The sequence below is a fragment of the Trichechus manatus genome, unplaced genomic scaffold, assembly GCF_000243295.1.
Source record: "Trichechus manatus latirostris isolate Lorelei unplaced genomic scaffold, TriManLat1.0 scaffold00079, whole genome shotgun sequence".
Classification (NCBI taxonomy): Eukaryota; Metazoa; Chordata; class Mammalia; order Sirenia; family Trichechidae; genus Trichechus; species Trichechus manatus.
In genome coordinates, this window is record NW_004444015.1 from 2,744,943 (window position 1) to 2,765,924 (window position 20,982).

At 40.8% G+C, this 20,982-nt stretch overlaps 2 pseudogenes; one reads left to right on the forward strand and one right to left on the reverse strand.

Annotated features, from left to right (window-relative positions):
* Positions 1-1,365: 1,365 nt before the first annotated feature.
* Positions 1,366-3,660, reverse strand: LOC101358410 (ADP-ribosylation factor-like protein 5A pseudogene; annotated as a pseudogene).
* Positions 3,661-16,227: 12,567 nt separating this feature from the next.
* LOC101350575 (NADH dehydrogenase [ubiquinone] 1 subunit C1, mitochondrial pseudogene) lies at positions 16,228-16,457 on the forward strand (annotated as a pseudogene).
* Positions 16,458-20,982: the final 4,525 nt, after the last annotated feature.

Sequence of the window (20,982 nt, forward strand, 5' to 3'; positions counted from 1 at the left end):
ATTAATGGTAGTGCAGGGCTCTCAGCCCCTCTCTGGTGAAGAGCCATCCCAACCATTAGATAGAGTAGGGAGAGATTTCTACTCTGCTAGGCAGGCCAACAACCCAGTGTCAGCTTGAAGAAGTTACAGAAGAAGAGACCTCTGCCCCTACACCCTCATAAAGAATTATGAGTATGAAATCTCTCAGGGGGGAATGCGATAGGGAAGGGGAAAAGGGACTGAGCCCCTAGGCAAAGGACCCTGAACTAAAAACATGTGCTTAAGTAATGACACAAAACCCATTATCTTGGAACATGCAATAATGAAAGAACAACCTACCCAGCTCTCAATGTACTTCCTTGATGTTTTTCAGAAGAACTGGCCCGATCTTGTCCCTGGAGCATGTGCAGACATCCGCAAGGTGACCAACAGACCTGCGACAGAAATCAAGCTGGCACCATGGGGGGCCTGCACAGGCGCGGCACCCCATAATAAGTCCTGCCATCCAGTTCCAGGAGCCTTTGTTACCGGTTCCATCTCGGACTGCCTCCTGCAAACGCACCTAATCTTCATAACCCCGCCTCTTTCATGAATAAAGATGATGACTTTTCCCACCTAAAAACCTTTATAAGTCCTAGCCAATCCTTTATTCAGGGAGACAAAGGCTAGCGTTGCATTGTCCCCCTTTGTCTCCGCTCACGAGCTACTTTTCTCAATAAAGCTTTGTTCGTGCAGAAGAAAAAACAAGAGTAGTTCAATGATTTGAGGGGTTGGTTAGTACAATACAGAGAACATGAGGGAAAAGTACAAAATGACACAACACCAATGTCAGAACTTATCTCATTATGGTTATAACTACGGATAGTATTAATTTGTGTGTTACTCTTCTTAGTACATAAAACAAAGACATTAATTTGAACTTGAGGTATATACACAATATACATACGTTATGCAAAATACTCTTCATAAGTAACATTACATTTGAAAATATGGGAAACTGAGTGTCTGTGCTGATTTGTATTTGACTTAATGTGACAAGAAGAGAAAAATATTCACCTAGGGAGGTTATACTGATTATACGTCTCTTGAAGTCAAAAATGTCTTCTTCTCCCTTTGTACTTACTACAGGCCACACAATGTCCTGAGAAGATTCATTCTAAGAAAATTGTCACTCAGAGCTTTAAGACCTTACTTTGGATGGAATTAATGGGGAAGCAAATTGAAAGGTGAGACTTCATCTCTGTTTCAAATAAGTGTTCTTAATTTTTCTTCTTACAGAAAAAGTTTAAATCAGTTGACTATAGAGCTAGCCATTCATTTCTTCAGCTTCCCAGTAAAGTACAGCACTTCATTTATATAAAGTTTACAAGAAGAGAACCATAGAGATTATCTAATCTTAAATCCTGACATCATCCATTCAAGTCTTTGGAGCAATCTTCCCCCAGTAAAAGCAGAGCATGCCTGGATATGCCACTGCTGATCTTTAACAGAAGTTAGTTTCAGAAACTGGGAGATTTCTGTTATGGTCATGCATTCTTTCACATCTTTTTTACTAGCAAAAATCAGCATTCAAGCTTTCCTTAGGTGCTCATGTGTTAATGGTTTATAGAGTTCTTCTCTAGTTCCAGAAACCCTTTCTCTGTCTGTACTGTCCACAACAACTATTACAAACTCAGTGTTAGTAGAGTAAGTGCTCCAGGAAAATGAAGAGATCCTTGGCAACCAATATTCCACATTAGGAAACGTATATTATTAACCACTACCTCTTCTACATTACTTCCTACTGTAGGGGTGTAAGTACAACTTCATTCACAGAAAATTGGTAAAAGATGGTATTAAGGATTGAATTGTGTCCCCCCAAAAAAGGTGTGTCAAGTTGGCTAGGCCATGATTCCCAGTATTGTGTGATTATCCACCATTTTGGCATCTGACGTGATTTTCCCATGTGTTATAAATCCTGCCTCTATGATATTAATCAGGTGGGATTAGCAACAGTTATGTTAATGAGGCAAGATTCAGTCTACAAGATTAGGTTGTGTCTTAAGTCAATTTCTTTTGAAATATAAGAGAAGCAAACACAGAGACAGGGGACCTCATACCACCAAGAAAGAAGCACTGGGAGTATAGTGCGTCCTTTGGACACAGGTTCCCTGCACAGAGAAGCTCCTCGACCAGGAGAATATTGGTGACAAGGACCTTCCCCCAGAGCCGACAGAGAGAGAAAGCCTTCCCCTGGAGCTGATGCCTTGAATTCAGACTTCTAGCCTCCTAGACTGAGAGAGAATAAATTTCTCTTTGTTAAAGCCATCCACTTATACATGAGACAAAAAAAAAAAAGATGGAAACAACCTAGGTACCCATCAACAGATGAATGGATAAACAAATTATGGTATATTCACACAATGGAATACTACGCAACCATAAAGAACAATGATGAAGCTGTGAAACATAACATGGAAGAATCTGGAAGGCATTACGCGGAGTGAATTTAGTCAGTCGCAAAAGGACAGATATTGTATAAGACCACTATTATAAGAACTCAAGTAAAGGTTTAAACATAGAAGAAAACATTCTTTGATGGTTACGAGGGTGCAGAGGAAGGGAGAGGGGTATTCACTAAGTAGACAGTAAACAAGAATTATCTTAGGTGAAGGGAAGGATAACACACACTACAGGGGAAGTCAGCACATCTGGACTAAACCAAAAGCTAAGAAGTTTTCTGAATAAAACCAAACACTTCAAGGGACAGAGTAGAAGGGGCAGGAGTCTGGGGACCATGGTTTTGGGGGACATCTAGGTCAACTGGCATCACAAAGTTTATTAAGAAGATGTTCTGCATCCTACTTTGGTGACTGGCATCTGGAGTCTTAAAAGCTAGCTAGTGGCCATCTAAGATGCATCAATTTGTCCCAACCCACCTGGCGAAAGGAGAATGAATAATACCAAAGACACAAGGAAAATATTAGCCCAAGAGACAGAAAGGGCCACATAAACCAGAGACTCCATCAACCTGAGACCAGAAGAACTAGATGGTGCCTGGCTACCACCAATGACGTCCCTGCCAGGGCACACAACAGAGCGTCCCTGACGGAGCAGGAGAAAAGTGGGGTGCAGAACTCAAATTCTAGTGAAAAGACGAGACTGAATGGTTTGACTGAGACTAGAGTGACCCCGGAAGACATGGCCCCCGGACTCTCTGTTAGCCCAAAACTGAAACCATTCCCAAGGCCAACTCTTCAGACAGGGATTGGACTGGACTGTGGGACATAAAATGATACTCGTGAAGTGTGTGCTTCTTAGCTCAAGTAGATACACGAGACTAAATGGGCAGCTCCTGTCCAGAGGCAAGATGAGAAGGCAGAAAGGGACAGGAGCTGGCTGAATGGACACAGGAAATCCAGGGTGGAAAGGAGGAGTGTGCTGTCATGGTAGAGGGAGAACAACTAGGGTCACATAACAATGTGTGCATAAATTTTTGTATAAGAGACTAACTTGAATTGTAAACTTTCACTTTTAAGCACAATTTTTAAAAAAAGCCATCCACTTACGGTGTTTCTGTTATAGCAGCACTAGACAACTAAGACAGATGGTAATTTTCTTTGTATTATTCACTCAAACAATGATAACTTTGTGTCACTGGGTCACAGACATCACCTTTGAATTGTCTACTGCGAGCCTCATGGGCCACTGTCCTCCCCCTACTCCATTTCGGGGACTACCTTTGGGTTGCTTTTTTCCTTTCTTGGATAGTATCGTTTGTAACAGAAGTTTTTAATTTTGATGAAGTCTAATTTATCTTTTTTTTTTTAATTGCTTCTGTTTTTTGTGTCATATCTAAGAATACATTGTCAAACTCAAGGTCATGAAGATTTACCCTTATATTTTCTTCTAAGAGTTTTATAGTGTTAACTCTTAAATTTAGGCCTTTGATCCATTTTGAGTTAATTTTTATATGGCTTGAGGTAAGGGTCCATCTTCATTTTTTTTTTGTTTGTTTGTTTATGGAGATCCAGTTGTCCCAGTACTGTTTGTTGAAGAGACTGTTCTTTCCCCATTGAATGGATGTGGCAACCTAGTCAAAAAACAATTGACGGTAGATGTATGGGTTTAATTATGGACTTTCAATACCATTTCATTGGTCTCTATGTCTATCCTGGAGTTCATTGGCCTGTAGACACATTACTCTAATCTCTACCTTTGTCATCACATGGCTTTCTCCATGTGTGTCTCTGTTTGTATGTCTCTTCTCCTCTAATGAGGACACCAGTCATATTGGATTAAGGGTCCACTCTAACTCATTTTAACTAATTACATCTGCAATGGCCCTATTTCCAAATAAGGTCATTTTCTGAGGTTCCGGGAAAAACGTAAATTTGTAGGGAGTGACATTATTCAACCCAGTACAGGACTAGATTCCAAGTACCAACTCAAATGATATAAAGATTATAAAACTTTAAAAATAGAGCCCTATTATCTCAAATAGATCACAAAATTTTTGGTAGATAAGTATAAGGAAATGATGAGAACATCACAAGACAATATGAAAATTAAAGTGCTTGCTATGTCCACCAATCCTAAATTTTATACCATGACCCTTACCAAAACCTAATAAAGCCCCCACATTGAAAAATTCCACTTAAACAAGACTCTAAAACCTCACAAATGTCCTGACTTTACCCTCCTCCCTCAGAGATGTAACTGAGACTCTGTCAAGGTAGTTATCTCTCTTACTGTGGTAAGAATAAACTTAACTCTATCCTTTCAACAGGTTGTTTTGGTGATGATTTCTGGGAGTCAGCATTCAACAATGTTAAAGGTCTACCGAGATCCAGTTGAGACCTTCTTGCTGCTATGGCCCAAGACTCTCAACTTGGAAATAGTTTGCTCTGATGAGGCCCCTTTAACCTCTCACTTGGCAATCACTTTGACAGCAACAATAAAGTCAGTCAGTCTGGCATTGAACCCAAGTCCTTTTTTATAACTTTTTATTTTACTTGGACTCCCCAAATACCGAGTTTATTTTGTCTATTACAAATAAGGGACTTTTTTTTTTTTTTTAGGAATCCTTTGATAATATAATCAGATTTGAAAAATTTTTGTCATTCATTGAAATCTGCCTTAATTATTAACAACACTGCTCTTACTCTCTGGCTGTCCTTGCCATTAAGTGTTATATGCATGTAAGAGGATAGAATGTAGTGAAGAGGACAGGTGTAGGCCCAGATAAGTCCATTCCTCAAGCCAGCCCCAGGGTCTGAGAAGTTCAGAAGGTTTCTTCTCACACCAGCAACTTTGGACAAACTTTCCCTCAGGTCACTTAAAAAAACCGGACGAGAGACTTCCAGGAAGACGGCAGCATGAGCAGTTCTATGCTTTCTTCCCCTACACTGTCACCAAGGAAAACAACCAAAACTCAGTAGACTCAACTCTGTGAAAACTTTAAAATGCAATTAGAGAGTCGTAGCAACGAGACAAACACTAAATCAAGAAAAAGGCAACTTTTAAATGGTAGGAAAACGTTTCTTTCTACTGTCAATGCCCTTTCCCCTCCCTACTTCGCAGCAGTGGTGACCATAGCAGTGGCGGATGTGGTAGCAGTGGAATGCGCACTGCGCTCTCACAGGCAACCTGTTTTCTGGCTCTGGAGTGAGTAGAGCAGATTTTGCTTTTGCTAGTGAACTGCTGTATGTGTCGGCTCAGATCTCGGGGGCTGCCTAAAGGACTGAAGAAGTTTAGCCAACTTCTGAGCTCTTGCGGAGTCGAGGGAAAGTGGAGGGCAACACCTGAAGGCTGTGGCTGCCCTTAATCACCTGAGACTAATAGGGTAATTGAAGCATACAATAGGCTTCTAAGGGCCCAAGGAGAATTGCTGGTATAAGAGTTTCTTGCTAGAATTTGGCCCTTTCGAAATGTTAGTCCAAAGGACTAAGGGACCACAAGTACCACAGCCTCCACCAGCCTGAGCCCAGAACAACTAGATGGTGCCCGGCTACCACGACCGACCGCTCTGACAGGGATCACAATAGAGGGTCCAAGACAGAACGGGAGAAAAATGTAGAACAAAATTCAAATTCACAAGAAAAGACCAGACTTACTGGTCTGACAGAGACTAGTGGAACCCCGAGACTATGGCCCCCAGACACCCTTTTAACTCAGAACTGAAGTCACTCCCAAAGTTTACCCTTCATCCAAAGATTACACAGGTCTGTAAAACAAACAATAACACACGTGAGGAACGTGCCTCTTAGCTCAGTGATGTAAATGAAACAAAATGGGCAACACCTGCCCAAAAGCAAAGATGAGACAGCAGGAAGGGACAAGAAAACTGGAGGAATGGAAACAGGGAACCCAGGGTGGAGAAGGGGAGAGTGTTGACACATCACGGGGATTGCAACCAATGTCACAAAACAATTTGTGTATAAACTGTGGAATGAGAAACTAATTTGCTCTGTAAACTTTCACCTAAAGCACAATTAAAACAAAAAATTAGCCCTTTCAAAAGCACCACTTACACAAGGGAACTGAGAAAAACACACGCATGTACAGAGAAAACACATGTGCACCAAAAACCTAAGAACACACTACACTTTCACCTCTGACTGATACATGCTTATGCTTTCACCGTGGGATGATCCCTAAGCACAGACCCAAGCTGATAAAACTGGGAGAGGTTTTTCTTTTGTTTGTGGGTTTTTTTGTTTTTGTTTTCCTTTTTTACTGGAGTACAAAGAAACCTCTTTTGAAACACTAGCTGGGGCTTGGGCTGAGGAACAGAGTTTTTGGTGTCTACACATGACCAAGAGGACAGTAGTTGCAAAAACAGGGGAGGTTACTGAGTAGATAGGCTACTTCAGCCTTCAGCAACTAAAGAGTATACATATATTTCCAAACCAGAGCTTTGAATCAGTTAATTCTGGTTCAAACCTCTGCTGAGAATTTGCATTTCTAACAAGCCCCATGCTGAGAATCTATATTTCTAACAAGTTCCCAGGAAGTTATACATAAGAATCACCAGGGGATCTTGTTAAAATGTATATTCTTAGTCAGTATATCTAGGGTGGAAATGCAAATTCTCCGCAAGAGTTCAATCTAGAAGGAATCCTTTTGAAGCCCTGCTCAGGGAGGCTAGGTAGAATTACTAAGCTTGCTCACTTTGTAATTCATGGCTGGTTCGATGCCCTTTCATAAACCCTGGGGAAGGTGAAAAATCTGAGACTCAGAGCTAACACCTTATTTGAATGTTCCCGTTTCACAAAAAAATCGCAAGATATGCTGTCTTAGTTTCCTAGTGCTGTTGTGATAGAAATACCACAAGTGGGTGGCTTTAAAGAACAGAAATTTATTTTCTCACAGTTTGGGAAGCTAGAAGTCCAAATTCAGGGCACTAGCTCTAGGGGAAGGCTCTCTCTCCTTCCGTCTGCTCTGGGGGAAGATCCTTGTCTCCTTCTGTTTCAGTAGCCCCAGTGTTCTTTGGTTCCTTGGCGATCCTCATATGGCATCTGTCTTCTCCAGTATGTACTTGCTTCTGTGTCTAATCTGCTCTTTTTACAATTCAGAAGTGATTAGGTTGAGGACACACACTACACTGGTATGGCCTCATTAACATAACATTAGATTGCGTTATAGAAAGTGATTGTCATGGATTGAATTGCGCCCCCCAAAAATACGTGTCAACTTGGCTAGGCCATGATTCCCAGTATTGTGTGATTGTCTACCATTTTGTCTCCTGATGTGATTTTCCTATGTGTTGTAAATCCTACCTCTATGATGTTAAGGAAGTGGGACAGGCGGCAGTAATGTTAATGAGGCAGGACTCATTCTACAAGATTAGACTGTGTCTTGAGCCGAGCTCTTTTGAGATATAAAAGAGAGAAGTGAGCAGAGAGACAGGGGGACCTCATACCACCAAGAAAGCAGTGCTGGGAGCAGAGCATGTCCTTTGCACCCAGGGTTCCTGCGCAGAGAAGCTCCTAGTCCAGGGGAAGATTGATGACAAGGACCTCCCTCCAGAGCCTACAAAGAAAGCCTTCCCCTGGAGCCAACGCCCTGAATTTGGACTTGTAACCTACTAGACTGTGAGAGAATAAACTTGTTTGTTAAAGCCATCCACTTGTGGTATTTGTGTTACAGTAGCACTAGATGACTAAGACAGTGATTATATTCCATTCCATTGCATTACATTACACCACAGGTATAGGGTTTAGTATTCCAACACATATTTTGTGGGAACACAATTCAATCCATAACACATAGAAAGACACAGGTACATGCAAAAGAACAAAACAAATAGATAGAAACAATCACTATGGAAGCCTGGACAGTATAAATTGTAACCGTAACCCACTGCCATCGAATCAATTATGACTCATAGCAACTAGAAAAATGTACAACAATAGTATTAAATATGGCAAATATTAAATACAGACAAAGAACTAAAAGAAGTCAGGAAAATAATACATGAACAAAATGAGAATATTGATAAAGAGGTTGTTGCTAGTTGCCGTAGAGTGAGCTCTGACTCATGGTGACCTTATGTATAACAGAATGAAATGTTGCCCGGTCCTGTGTCATCTTCATGATCATCGGTATGTTTGAATCCATTGTGTCGGCTATTGCGTCTGTCTGTCTCATTGAGGGCTTCGCTTGTCTTCAGTGGCCCTCTACTTTACCAAACACAATGTCTTTTCCTAGCAATTAGTCTTTCCGAGTGATATGTCCAAAGTAAGTGAGTCAAAGTCTCACCATCCTCGCTTCTAAGAAACATTCTGGTTGTACTTCTTCCAAGGTTGATTTGTTCGTTCTTTTGGCAGTCCATGGTATATCCAATATTCTTCGCCAATACCACAGTTCAAATGCATCATTTCTTCTTCTGTCTTTTTTTTCACTGTCCAGCTTTCACATGCATATACGGTGATTGAAAAGATCACGGCTTGGGTCAGAAGCACCTTAGTCATCAAAGTGACATCTTTGTTTTCTTAAAACTTTAAAAAGGCCTTTTGCAGCAGATTCGCCCAATGTAATACATTGTTTGATTTCTCAACTGCTGCTTCCTGGCCCCTACAATTATTGCTCAAAAAAATACTGGCTGGAATAAATTCTATAATACGTCCCTGCTCCCCCAAATCTAAGGTCCAGTTCCATGGGGACCCTACTACCATACTTCAACATCTTCCTCCTTCTCCCCTTCAGGCTTTCTAAAAAAGAAAAACCACACACAATTAAGTAGGATCCTGCTCTCTAGTTTTAAATTAATTTATTTTTAGCTTTCCCTTGCATGCAGGCAATCCCTTCACACGTACCAAAACATTTTTTGGAAAAAGTAATACAAATTGAAAATACTTCATTCAGTACTTTTTAATTTTTTAAAGAAAAAAACTACGGGACAATTACTAATATAAAGCCGTACCTATGTCAGTACTCATATAAACTTACGTGGGTAGTAACAATTTGATTTTATATTTTTCTAAAGTGATATGTCTCCCTGTTTGTAGATATTTTAAATATACTTTTATAATATCCAGGGTGAGGATCATACAATCCGAATATTGACTATCATTCAACCAATTAAAAAAAGATGGACTTTTTGGGATTTGGATTCACTGGTTAGAGGAATATTAATAGTGTGACATATTAAATGGTAATGCTTCCCTCCTCCCCCTAAAAAGTGGAGGAAACAAAAGGCTTTGTGTTAAGAGTCAAAAGCACTAGAGAAGCTCCATAGACACATCTAAACTCACTGAGGAACCAAATTGCTGGGCAGAGGGCTATGGGGACCATGGTCTCAGGGAACATCTAGCTCAATTGGCGTAACACAGTTTATAAAGAAAATGTTCTACATTCTACCTTGGTGAGTAGCGTCTAGGGTCTTAAAAGCCTGTGAGCAGCCATCTAAGATACTCCACTGGTCTCACCCCTTTGGGAGCAAGGGAAAATGAAGAAAACAAGAAACAAGGAAAAGATTAGTCCAAAGGACTAACGGACCACAGCTATTAAGGCCTCCACCAGACTGAGTCCAGTACAGTTACATGGTGCCTGGCTACTACCAGTGACTGCTCTGACAGGGATCACAACAGGGGGTCCCAGACAGAGCTGGAGAAGGATGTAGAACAAAATTCTAACTCACAAAAAAAGACCAGACTTACTGGCCTGACAGAGACTGGAGAAACTCTGAGCGTATGGTCCCCGGACACCCTTTTAGCTCAGTAATGAAGTCATTCCCGAGGTTCACCGTTCAGCCAAAGATTAGACAGCCCCATAAACAAAATGAGACTAATGGGGCACAACAGTCCAGGGACAGGGACTAGAAGGCAGGAGGGGACAGGAAAGCTGGTAATAGAGAACTCAAGGTTGAGAAGGGACAGTGCTGACATGTCATGGGGTTGTTAACCATTGTCATAGGGCAATATGTGTGCTGTTTAATGAGAAACTATTTTGTTCTGTAAACCTTCATCTAAAGTACAATTTTTTAAAAAAGCACTAGAGAAAGTGTTAGGAGTCCCAGGTTTGGGTCTTAATCTGGACTCTACACTGTGAACTCAGGTGAGATTTTTTCACCTCTTTTCGACTCGGTTTCAAATTCTAAAATATTGAGTGGTTGGACTACATGGTCTATATGGACCCTTTCGGTTCTGCAATGCAATGAATGGTTATAAATATTTAATTTCACTTTCTGAGTCATCTGTAAAAATAGTTTCAAAAACAAGTTTTGCAGCAGGAAACCTTTCTCTACCATAGCAGGTGCCAGGATCATGTTAGTTTGTGACATGGTAGAGCTGGAAGTTTGCAGCACAGATCAAGATGGTTATTATCTCACTGCTGTCTACCATCATAAACACAGGCAGATGCCAGTCCTGAATCAGAGGCACTGAAAGGGGATGCTTACAGGCGAAGGGAATGAAAACCATGAGATGCTTTTCTTCTGCCTGACCAGATATCTCTCTGCTTCAGCCAGTCAACAAACATAGATTCTATACATAATAATCATTAAGTTCTTTAAGTGTTGAGTAAACAAAGATCAGTAAGAAACATTCATGCCTTGGAAGATCACATAGTCTTGTGAGGAGAGAAAAAAACATAAATTCAACGAAATACAATACAAGATATGTTTACAAATGTTATCATGGAGTGAAAACACAGCTTATACAAATACTACTTAAGAATATAATGAAACCTCCTTACCTGGTATACAGGAGTCCTGGTGGCACAGTGGTTAAGAGCTGAGCTGCTAACCAAAAGGTCGGCAGTTCAAATCCACCAGCTGCTTCTTGGAAACTCTATGGGGCAGTTCCACTCTGTCCTGTAGGGTTGCTATGAGTTGGAACCAACTTGACAGCAACGGGTTTGGTTTTATTTTTTATTGGAATATTTACCAGACTGCATTCCAATTTATCTATTAATATATCTGATTCAAGCACCTCTAGCCAAATTGATAATATAAGGCATTAAATATGTAAACCTCCTTTTATTAACAGAAAGTTCTGAAGTCAATTAACTTTACAAATTAATTTTAATCCTCCTCCTACTATTATTACTGTAATCAAATAGTCCCTTAACTCCATTATTTTAATATTTTTGGAATAAATGTATTTATGCAAGTGTCTAAATACGCTTTGTGAAATGGGGCAGAATGTTGAAAATATTTTTTCAAATAAAAAATGAGCGTCTTAGAGTCAGGGAACATATGTGTTTTATTATTCCTTGGCTATAGCACAGTGTCTAGTCTATACTCAGTTTTCTATATTGAATGAAGAAATGCATTAATGAATGCAAATTTGCAGACAAATTTAAAATTAGAGTAAGCAAGAAAAGCATTAGGAAGAATAACATTTTTGAGCAAGAAGCTGAAGACTGCGTGAGTTTTCACTATGCCTACAAAAGTAAAAAAGAGGGAAATTCAGGCAGAGGAAATGGCTTGAGCAATAGTGTAGGCTATGGTTATGAAAAGCTGATTAGTCTGATGTGGTGACAAAAAAGGAGCCCTGGTGGAGTGGAGTGGGAAATGAGGCTTAAAAGGGAAGCTGGGAGATACCTTAAATGGGATACTCTGAAATTAACACTTGATGTGGTAGGCAATGAGGAATCTTAAAAGGTTTATGAGGAAGCGAGTATGCTACAATGATATACATATTTTTGAAATACCACTTCAGCAGAATGGAACTTGGCTTAGAAAGGATCCTGAATGGAAGCCTAGAGCCCAGTTAAAACCCTGTGGCTGCAAGAGACAAAAAGAGCCACATAAACCACAGACTCCATCAGCCAGAGACCAGAAGAACTAGATGGTGCCCAGCTACCACCAATGACCGCCCTGACAGGGAACACAACAGAGAGTCCCTGATGGAGCAGGGAAAAGTGGGGTGCAGAATTCAAATTCGAGTGAAAACACCAGACCTATGGTCTGACTGAGACTGGAGGGACCCTGGAAGACATGGACCCCAGACTCTCTATCAACCCAGAACTAAAACCATTCCCGAAACCAACTCTTCAGACAAAGACTAGACTGGACTATGGGACATAAAATGATACTCGTGGAGAGTGTGCTTCTTAGCTCAAGTAGATACAAGAGACTAAATGGGCAGCTCCTGTCCGGAGGTGAGATGGGAAGGCAGAGAGGGTCAGGAGCTGGCTGAATGGACATGGGGAATCAGGGGTGGAAAGGAGGAGTATGCTGTTACAGTGTGGGGTGAGCAACTAGGGTCACATAACAATGTATGTATAAATTTTTGTATAAGAGACTAACTTGAAATGTAAACTTTCACCTAAAGCACAATAAAAATTAAAAAAAAAAAAAGCAAAACAACCCTGTGGCTAGAATTGCTAAATCCTGGTGGCCTATACTAAAGCAAACAGTTAACTCACTCAGCTGCTAAACAAACCAAAAGGTTAGAGGTACGAGTCCACCCAGAGGTACCTAGGAAGAAAGGCCTGGCAATCTGCTTCTGAAAAATCAGCCATTGGAAACCCTATGGAACACAGTTCTACTCTGAAACATAGAGGATCACCATGAGTCAGAGGTGACTCGACAGCAACTGGTTTATACTAAAGCAGTAGCAGTGGGGATGGAGAAAATTGTGGATATAAATAATTACGCAGGTAAGACTTGGTGACTGGACATGAGTGAGGATGAGGGTGATGATGGTGATTCTAAGGGATTTTTTTAGCTTTTATTTTGAAATAAGTATAGAATCCCAGGGAGTTGGAAAGATAGTACAATAGTATAGAGATGTCTCTGCAACCGTTACTCAGTTTCCCCCAATGGTTATATCTAACATATTTATAATACAATATCAAAACCAGGAATCTGGCATTTATGTAAAGTGTAAGTATAGTAGTTTTTCATTTTATCACATGTGTAAATTTGTGTATCCACCATAACAATCAAAATACAGAACTATTCGACCATTGTAAACATCTCCCTAGGACTACCCCTTAATAGGCACAACCACCTCACCACCCCTCACCATCCCTAACCCCATGTCTTCAGAGCCAAAATTCTCAGGCGCATACACCTAGATATCCCCATCTCATAGTTTAGTGTCCTGGGTTTTTTCAACCAGGGCCCTGGCCTTAGCATAACAAACTAGCCCTGGACAAGCATAAAAATATTTCTGGAGCTCTGAGACTATTAAATCCTGAATCTGTTCTTCACCTGTTCTTCCACTGAAGACAAGGGTTAAGAAATAGTTAAGGGATAGCCCATAACTATTTTTTAACCACCCTCAATTTCTTAAAATCCTTCAGCAGGGTGGCAAGTCATCTTACCAAAAACCAGCTAATTCTACTGTTCTTGAAGGCATGCCTCCCTTCGCCCGCCATACCTTTCAAATGCCTGAACCTTCACTTTAGCAAGTGCATTCCTCTCTACCAGGTCATCACTGGTGAAATCTTCCACAACTGGGCTGTCAGGATGTGCCAGGGACTATCGGCAAACCCCATTTCACTCAGGAAGGTTGTCTTTGCCAGCCAGGCAGTGAGGGAGCCAGTCCCCAAGCCCTACCTTGCCATCTATATTCTTGGACCACTCCTGGCATCCTGTGTCAGTGTGGGTCTTCCTAGAAGTGGATGTGGAGATCTGATTAGACATGCAAGGGATTTACCGATAAAAGGGGAAGGAACAAGAATAAGTAGAAGAGCTTTTAGACTGGGATGCAGTTTCCTGACTCCTTCATAGTACTGATAAATTCTCAGCCCAGCCAATGAATAAGCCAGGTTGCTCATTAGAGGAGGTCTGTATCAGTCCAAGATGGCCTGGTGCTGGTACTCCTGTGGTACTCAGTTCTTAGATGGGACATGGGAGCATCCTTAGGTGGAAGCGTGACCTTGATGCATGAGAAGCAAGTGAAGCAAGTGCCACAATGAATCCAAAGCATCAGCCGTTGAGGCTGTCTGTCTACTGTGCTCCCTGCAGCAGGTTCTCTAGAAGATCTGAGCATCCCCCTCCATGGCTGCCACACCTGGAAAATGCTTACTACTGTTTCCCAGGTAGTTTTATGCTGTTGCGCGTATGGATCTATTTGTTTGTTCTCCAAGGAGGAAAATCTCTTCCTTCCAAATAAGGCTTTAAAATCTTTCCCTTTAAGAGAGAAGTCAGTCACCGTATAAAGTACAAGCCAGAGCTTCCAGGTTAGAAAGCAGAAAGTTGCTGCATCAGACAATTAGTCCTTGAGGTAATAAGCTAAGGCCAGGAACACTGTCTTTATAAGTAAGCAATGGCCATCCCAGTGCGGATCAGCCCAGATCACAACGAGCAAAAGTAATTCTGGATACTGAAAGCAAGATCCAGATCGTGTCAGAGTCATTCTCTTAGACTATTACATGTTAATGAGCCCCTGCCTCAGAATAGAGACAGATAAGACCAACTGAGAACTTAAAAGATAGTGTGAATGACCATAGCTGGCTAGCGTAAAGAGCTCTGAAACACAAACAGAAAGCAGCTGGTGACCTTTTATTTTTTTCAGACTGGCCCCTCTTTTGCAACCTTACTGCACACTAAGAACTTGCCTTCATCAACAAACTATATTTACCCACAACCCCCCAGAGAGGTGCTGGACAGGGAACGGAAGCCTACTGTGCGACTTCATCAGAGGACAGAATTTTTATCTACTGACTCAGCAAATATTTACAAAACACCAATTTTTCTAGGCACTGGGGATACACAACCCTGCCCTCGAAGAGATCAGTGGAACTTGTACTTGGTAGACTGGTTCTATACTAACAGTGTAGGTGAGACTAACTCTCAGAATACCTCCAAGTCACACTGCTAGATGTCAAAATTTGATTTTGTTGTTGTGAGTAGCAAATGAAACAATTGGTTTGAAATAATTTAGAAACGAGGAAGTTCTATATACATTTGAGGAGCAAATATTGTTTGAGAACTCTTTTTTAGATGGCTTTCTGTTTCTTTCCCCACCAGAGTCCAAGAACATAGGCTAAAAACTGGTCAAACTATTTAGGTGGCTGTCTTAGTCATCTAGTGCTGCTATAACAGAAATACCACAAATGGACGGCTTTAACAAAGAGAAATTTATTCTCCCACAGTCTAGGAGGCTAGAAATCCAAATTCAGGGTACCAGCTCCAGGGGAAGGCTTTCTGTCAGCTCTGGGGCAAGGTCCTTGTCATCAATCTTCCCTGGTCGAGGTGCTTCTCAGCACAGGGTCCCTGGGTCCAAAGAACACACTATTCTCCTGGTTCTTCTTTCTTGGTAGTATGAGGTCCCCCTGTCTATTTGCTCCCTTCTCTCTTTTACATCTCAAAAGAGACTGACTTAAAACACAAGGTAATCTTGTAGATTGAGTCCTGCCTCATTAACATAACTGCCTCTAATCCTGCCTCATTAACATCATAGAAATAGGATCCACAACACATAGGAAAACCACATCAGATAACAAAATTGTGGACAATCACACAATACTGCGAATCATGGCCTAGCCAAGTTGACACACCTTTTTGGGGGGGTTACAATTCAATCCATAACAGTGGACTTGACATGGGTAAAGCTTCTCTTTTTAGTTAAACTATTTTGAACAAGTTGGCCACTGCAGAATTATCCATTTGATAAGTGTTTTAGATTTTTGTTTTACTTTTAAACCCTTTTGGGGATATGTAATGTATACACAGTCTTGACTAATTCAGACAAAAGAACAAGTGGAAAAACTGAATGTTTTCCTTCTTCAATTGATTGCTTTTGAGAGAGAGAATTACGATAAAATTCCATTAAAAACACTCACAATCAGTGGAACCCGGCCAGCAAGATGGCGCCGTCCACTTTGCTGAACTCCTTCTCCCGGCTGCTGGCCCTAGCCCGACTTCTGAGAGGCCTTTCAGCTAGGTCAAAGTTCTTCGTTCGAGAGCCACCGAATAGCAAGCCTGATTGGCTGAAAGTTAGACTGACCTTGGCACCACAGCCTCCCTATGGCTCTATCTCATCGAACAACGTAATGAAGATGTTTTAGATTATGAACCAAGAAATGGGTTGGAATAAACTATTGAAATACCAACATCATATGCTCCATATAGTGATTAGAGCAGTTCCTCTGGATTCACCAATCTTTTGATTGTAAATGAGAGAAAAAAAGTTATACGTGAATATATAGTCAGCATTTGTGTGTTACATCATTAAGTGAAAAAATAAAAATACTTCTGTATTCTTCAGATAATGCATATTGTGATAACTAGCAGAAAATGTTAATTCTAAGGTATAGTATTGGAAGTATTTCGATATGGAAGCTACGCTGTGTTAAATGTGCAAGTTGAAAAATTAAATCAATAAAAAGAAACTTCAATGTAAATTCAAAAAAACAATCATTGGGTTCATTTTTCTGGCTGTGATGTTAAGAAAAGTAGTTTTTTATGAACTTTAAGTTACATATGTATGTGTGGAAACCCTGGTATATATACGTGTGTGTGTATGTATGTACACTTATCTAGCATTTGAATATATATACGCATATATAACATGTATAACAAACATGTAAGTTTGTTCTCCAAGCATTGTATATATGTGTATTTTTTTTTTCTCATAAAACCAGTGAAAGCTGGAACCTGTGCAAGGCAGAAACCTGTCAGAGAAGGAAAACTAAAATATTTTCCACTAAAACAACAAGCAATATAAAACTGGTAAGACTGCACCCTGTCAAAGGCAGAAAACCTGTGAAACCCAGAAAAACAAGACAGTTCCGGCTCTCACAGGTTTCACTATATATACACATATACCATAAGGACAGTGAGATAGGCAAGGATATAGATGAGAACAAAGTCACAGTGATTCTCTAGCCAGAATTGCAAGGAAGGGGCATATCCATTTTTGAGGATGAGCACAGTCTGAGATTTGAGAGTTTTATAGGAGAAAATGCTACAGTATTAATTTCACCAAGAGAACATCTGGGTAGTTGCAGTATGGTGGTTGCTGTGTGCTGTTGCATCAATTCCGACTCATAGAGAAGCTATAGCACAGAGTAGAACTGCCCCCAAAGGGTTTCCAACGCTGTCATCTTTATGGAAGCAGACTGCCATATCTTTGTCCCACGGAGCAGCTGGTGGGTTCAAACTGCCAACCTTTCACTTAGCAGCTAACAGCTTACCCACTGAGCCACCAGGGCTCCTTGTTGCAGTATGTACTGGCTCCTTATTTGCTTCTAGGAAATAGTAGAGAAAGAAATAACCCTTTTGAGGACAAGCAGTAAATATAATATGTAATGCAGAAGTAGGGATTTTTAACACATGAGTGCTTTGGCAAGAGAGATACGAAGCATTCCCTTAGATTGTGGGGTTATTTAACTCTCACTGTGCCTGCAAGAGGTTGCACTTCTAATTTTACGGTCACTTGTCTTGGGCATGAGCAAGCAGCTTTGGCAAAAAGTCTAAGGCACTGAGGCCGAGGGGCCAATGGGAATTAAGTTGGCTGGAGGCCTGGGTACCTCAAGGGCATCTAATGCAAAATCAGTTAATTTTCAGTACTTAAATAGATGGTAGTAACTTCCTGCCTCTATTTCTAGATGGAATAAGGAAATTTTGGCTGCCTGTGAACTTGTCACAGCAACAAAGAACGATTTCATTCATCTCACCCAGGAACAGCTTCTGGTATGTATGTGTACCGAGTGATAGAAGCGCATTCAAGTGAATATTGGTTTGGGAGCTTTAGGGATTATGAAAAGGGGACACAGCTGTGATTCTTCAGTGGCTAGGTGAATGAAGGCAGCCATCTAAGAGGCGTGGAGGAGCCAGCTGGAATAGAAGTAGCAGCGCTGGTGGCAGGGAAGATAAAGCTTAAGATCCTGGGAACCAATGCACACAAGCTTCCCTCTAGCTCTCTGCTGTTAAGTCGATTTCCACTGGAGGCATCCGGAAAGCATTCCAACCTATTATACATCCCCTTACAGTGGACTGAAAAACTAATAGGGGGCCAGGGGGAGGGGATCAGGGAAGCTGTGGCAACATCAGACACGGAGTCAGGAAAACACAAGGAAAATTCTGGCTCCCTTAGAGAGTTCTGAGCAATTCACTCCACCTCTCCTAGCCTCATGTTTGCCCACAGAGTACAGTAGTTAACAGTGTGGAGTCTAAATCCAGATTCCATGGGTTCAAATTCCAGCACTATCACTTATCAGTGGTATATCCTTTAGAAGATTATTTAGCATCTTCTGTAAAATATGGATAATAATAATAATAATGCCTCAATTTGTACTCCCGGAGTTGTTAGGAGGATTAAATGAGTGCCTGGCAAGTAATGAGTGCTACAGAAACATCTGTTAAATTATATAATATTGGGCACCTTTGCTAGGGAGGAGTCAATCTAGAAGTTTCTAATCTCTCATCCAGAGACATAGCCGGGGGTGGTATAACCCCTCTAACTGTGAAAAGAGAGAAAGACAAAGAAGCCAGGGTGAAATTCTCTTCAAGTTAATAGGTGGAAGATATTTTTCAGGGTGTTCTGGAGGAGAGGGACATATCTTACATGCACTTAAGGACAAAATATCTGGATCTAAAGAAGCATACACATGAAAACTGTGAACAATTCATAAAATTCTCAGCAATGAATATTAACAGCCAAGATACAAAGATGCAAGTACGTGAATGTAGATGGAGTACATGCATTACAAAGGAGGGTTATTTAAATCAAAATTATCTCCAGACAAAAAATTCTGCCTAAGTTATGCATTCAAGAACTATATGGAGTTCTAGTTCCTCAATATGGGTTCAATCATTCTCAATTCCTTATTTACTTGATTTTGGACCACATATTTCAAATTTCTGAAATCTAAAGTTTAATATGATAATTGTTCTTTTCTAAGAAGACAGTATTAAATCAATGACACATTTTACAATCGATGGCATCTTGTTGGAATTGATGCACCACAGAAGGATCGGGCTGCCAGCATCTCTCATCCACCCATAGCTCTGTGTTGCATAAACTCTATTCCAGGAGGTGCAGCCAAAAGGACTAGGGATTCCTTCTCTTAACCTGCTTCTATTTTCAAGGTGTAAGCATTATTCCAGGTAAGGCAGGCAGAGAATACTGGAGCCCAGTAGGCCCTGATCCAACTCACTCGTAGGGCAAAGGTTCCATGCTAGGAGGGACAAACTGAAAAGACCAGGGTCTACCATAACAGCCCAGTTCCCCCACTCATAGAGCAGGAGTGTCACTCCAGGAGAAGCAGGCCACTGTGCTTGCCCCAGCTCTGGTACAGTGGCATAGAGAGTGCTTAGGTAGAGAGGTAGGCCATAAAAACAGAGAGCTACACAGCTCCCCCTCAGGGAATTGGCTTTATTTAGAACAGAATGTGGGAAAGCACATAGCTAAGGTAATTGCCAAACACAGTGAAGATCTTGGTGGTGAGCAACAAGTGAAAGGGTAGATCAGCTAGAATTTAAACAAGATCAATATCCAAAACGCAGCTGTATTTCTATACACTTGCAATGAACGATCCAAAACTGAGGTAAGTCAAACGCATTTACAATCTCATCAAAAAGAACAAAATATTTTAGAAAAAATTTGTCAAAACAAATGCTGGACTTGTACACAAAAACTACAAAACATTGCTGAAAGACATTAAAGAAGGCCTAAACAAATTGAAAAATACCCTGTACTCATGGTTTGGAAGACTTAATATTAGTAAAATAGCAGTAATTCGGAAATTGATCCACAGATTCAATGCAAACATTTTTAAAACATTGAGAAGCTGATACTAACATTCATATGAAAATGCAAGGAAACCGGAATAGTCAAAACAATCTTGAAAAAGAAGGAAAAAGTTGAAGGACTCACATTTGCCAATTCGAAACTTACTACAAAGCTACAGTAATCAAGACAAGTGTGATACTAGCATGAGGATAGACATTTAGATCAATGGAATTGAATTGAGAGTCCAGAATGATACCCTTATATTTATGCTCTATTTCAATAAAGGTGCCAAGGTCATTCAAATGGGGAAAAGAATAACTTTTTAATATATAAAAAGCTCACATAACAATGTAACAATAAAAGAAAAACAACCCAATTAAAAAATGGGCAAAGGACTTGACTAGACATTTCACCAAAGAAGACATGCAAATGGCCAGCAAGCACATGAAAAGATGCTCATAGTCATTACTCATTAGAGAAATGTGTATCAAAACTACAATGAGAATTGCTGGGCGGAGAGCTGTGGGGACCATAGTCTCGGGGAACATCTAGTTCAATTGGCATGACACAGCTTATAAAGACAATGCTCCACATTCTACCTTGGTGGGTAGTGTTTGGGGTCTTAAAAGCCTGTGAGCAACCATCTAAGATACTCCACTGGTCTCATCCCTTCGGGAGCAAGGGAAAATAAAGAGAACAGAACACAAGGAAAACATTAGTCCGACAGACTAATTGTCCACAGCTACCAAGGCCTCCAACAGACTGAGGCCAGTACAGCTAGATGGTGCCCGGCTACCACCACTCACTGCTCTGACCAGGATCACAACAGAGGGTTCTGGACAGAGCTGGAGAATGATGTAGAACATAATTTTAACTCACAAAAAAA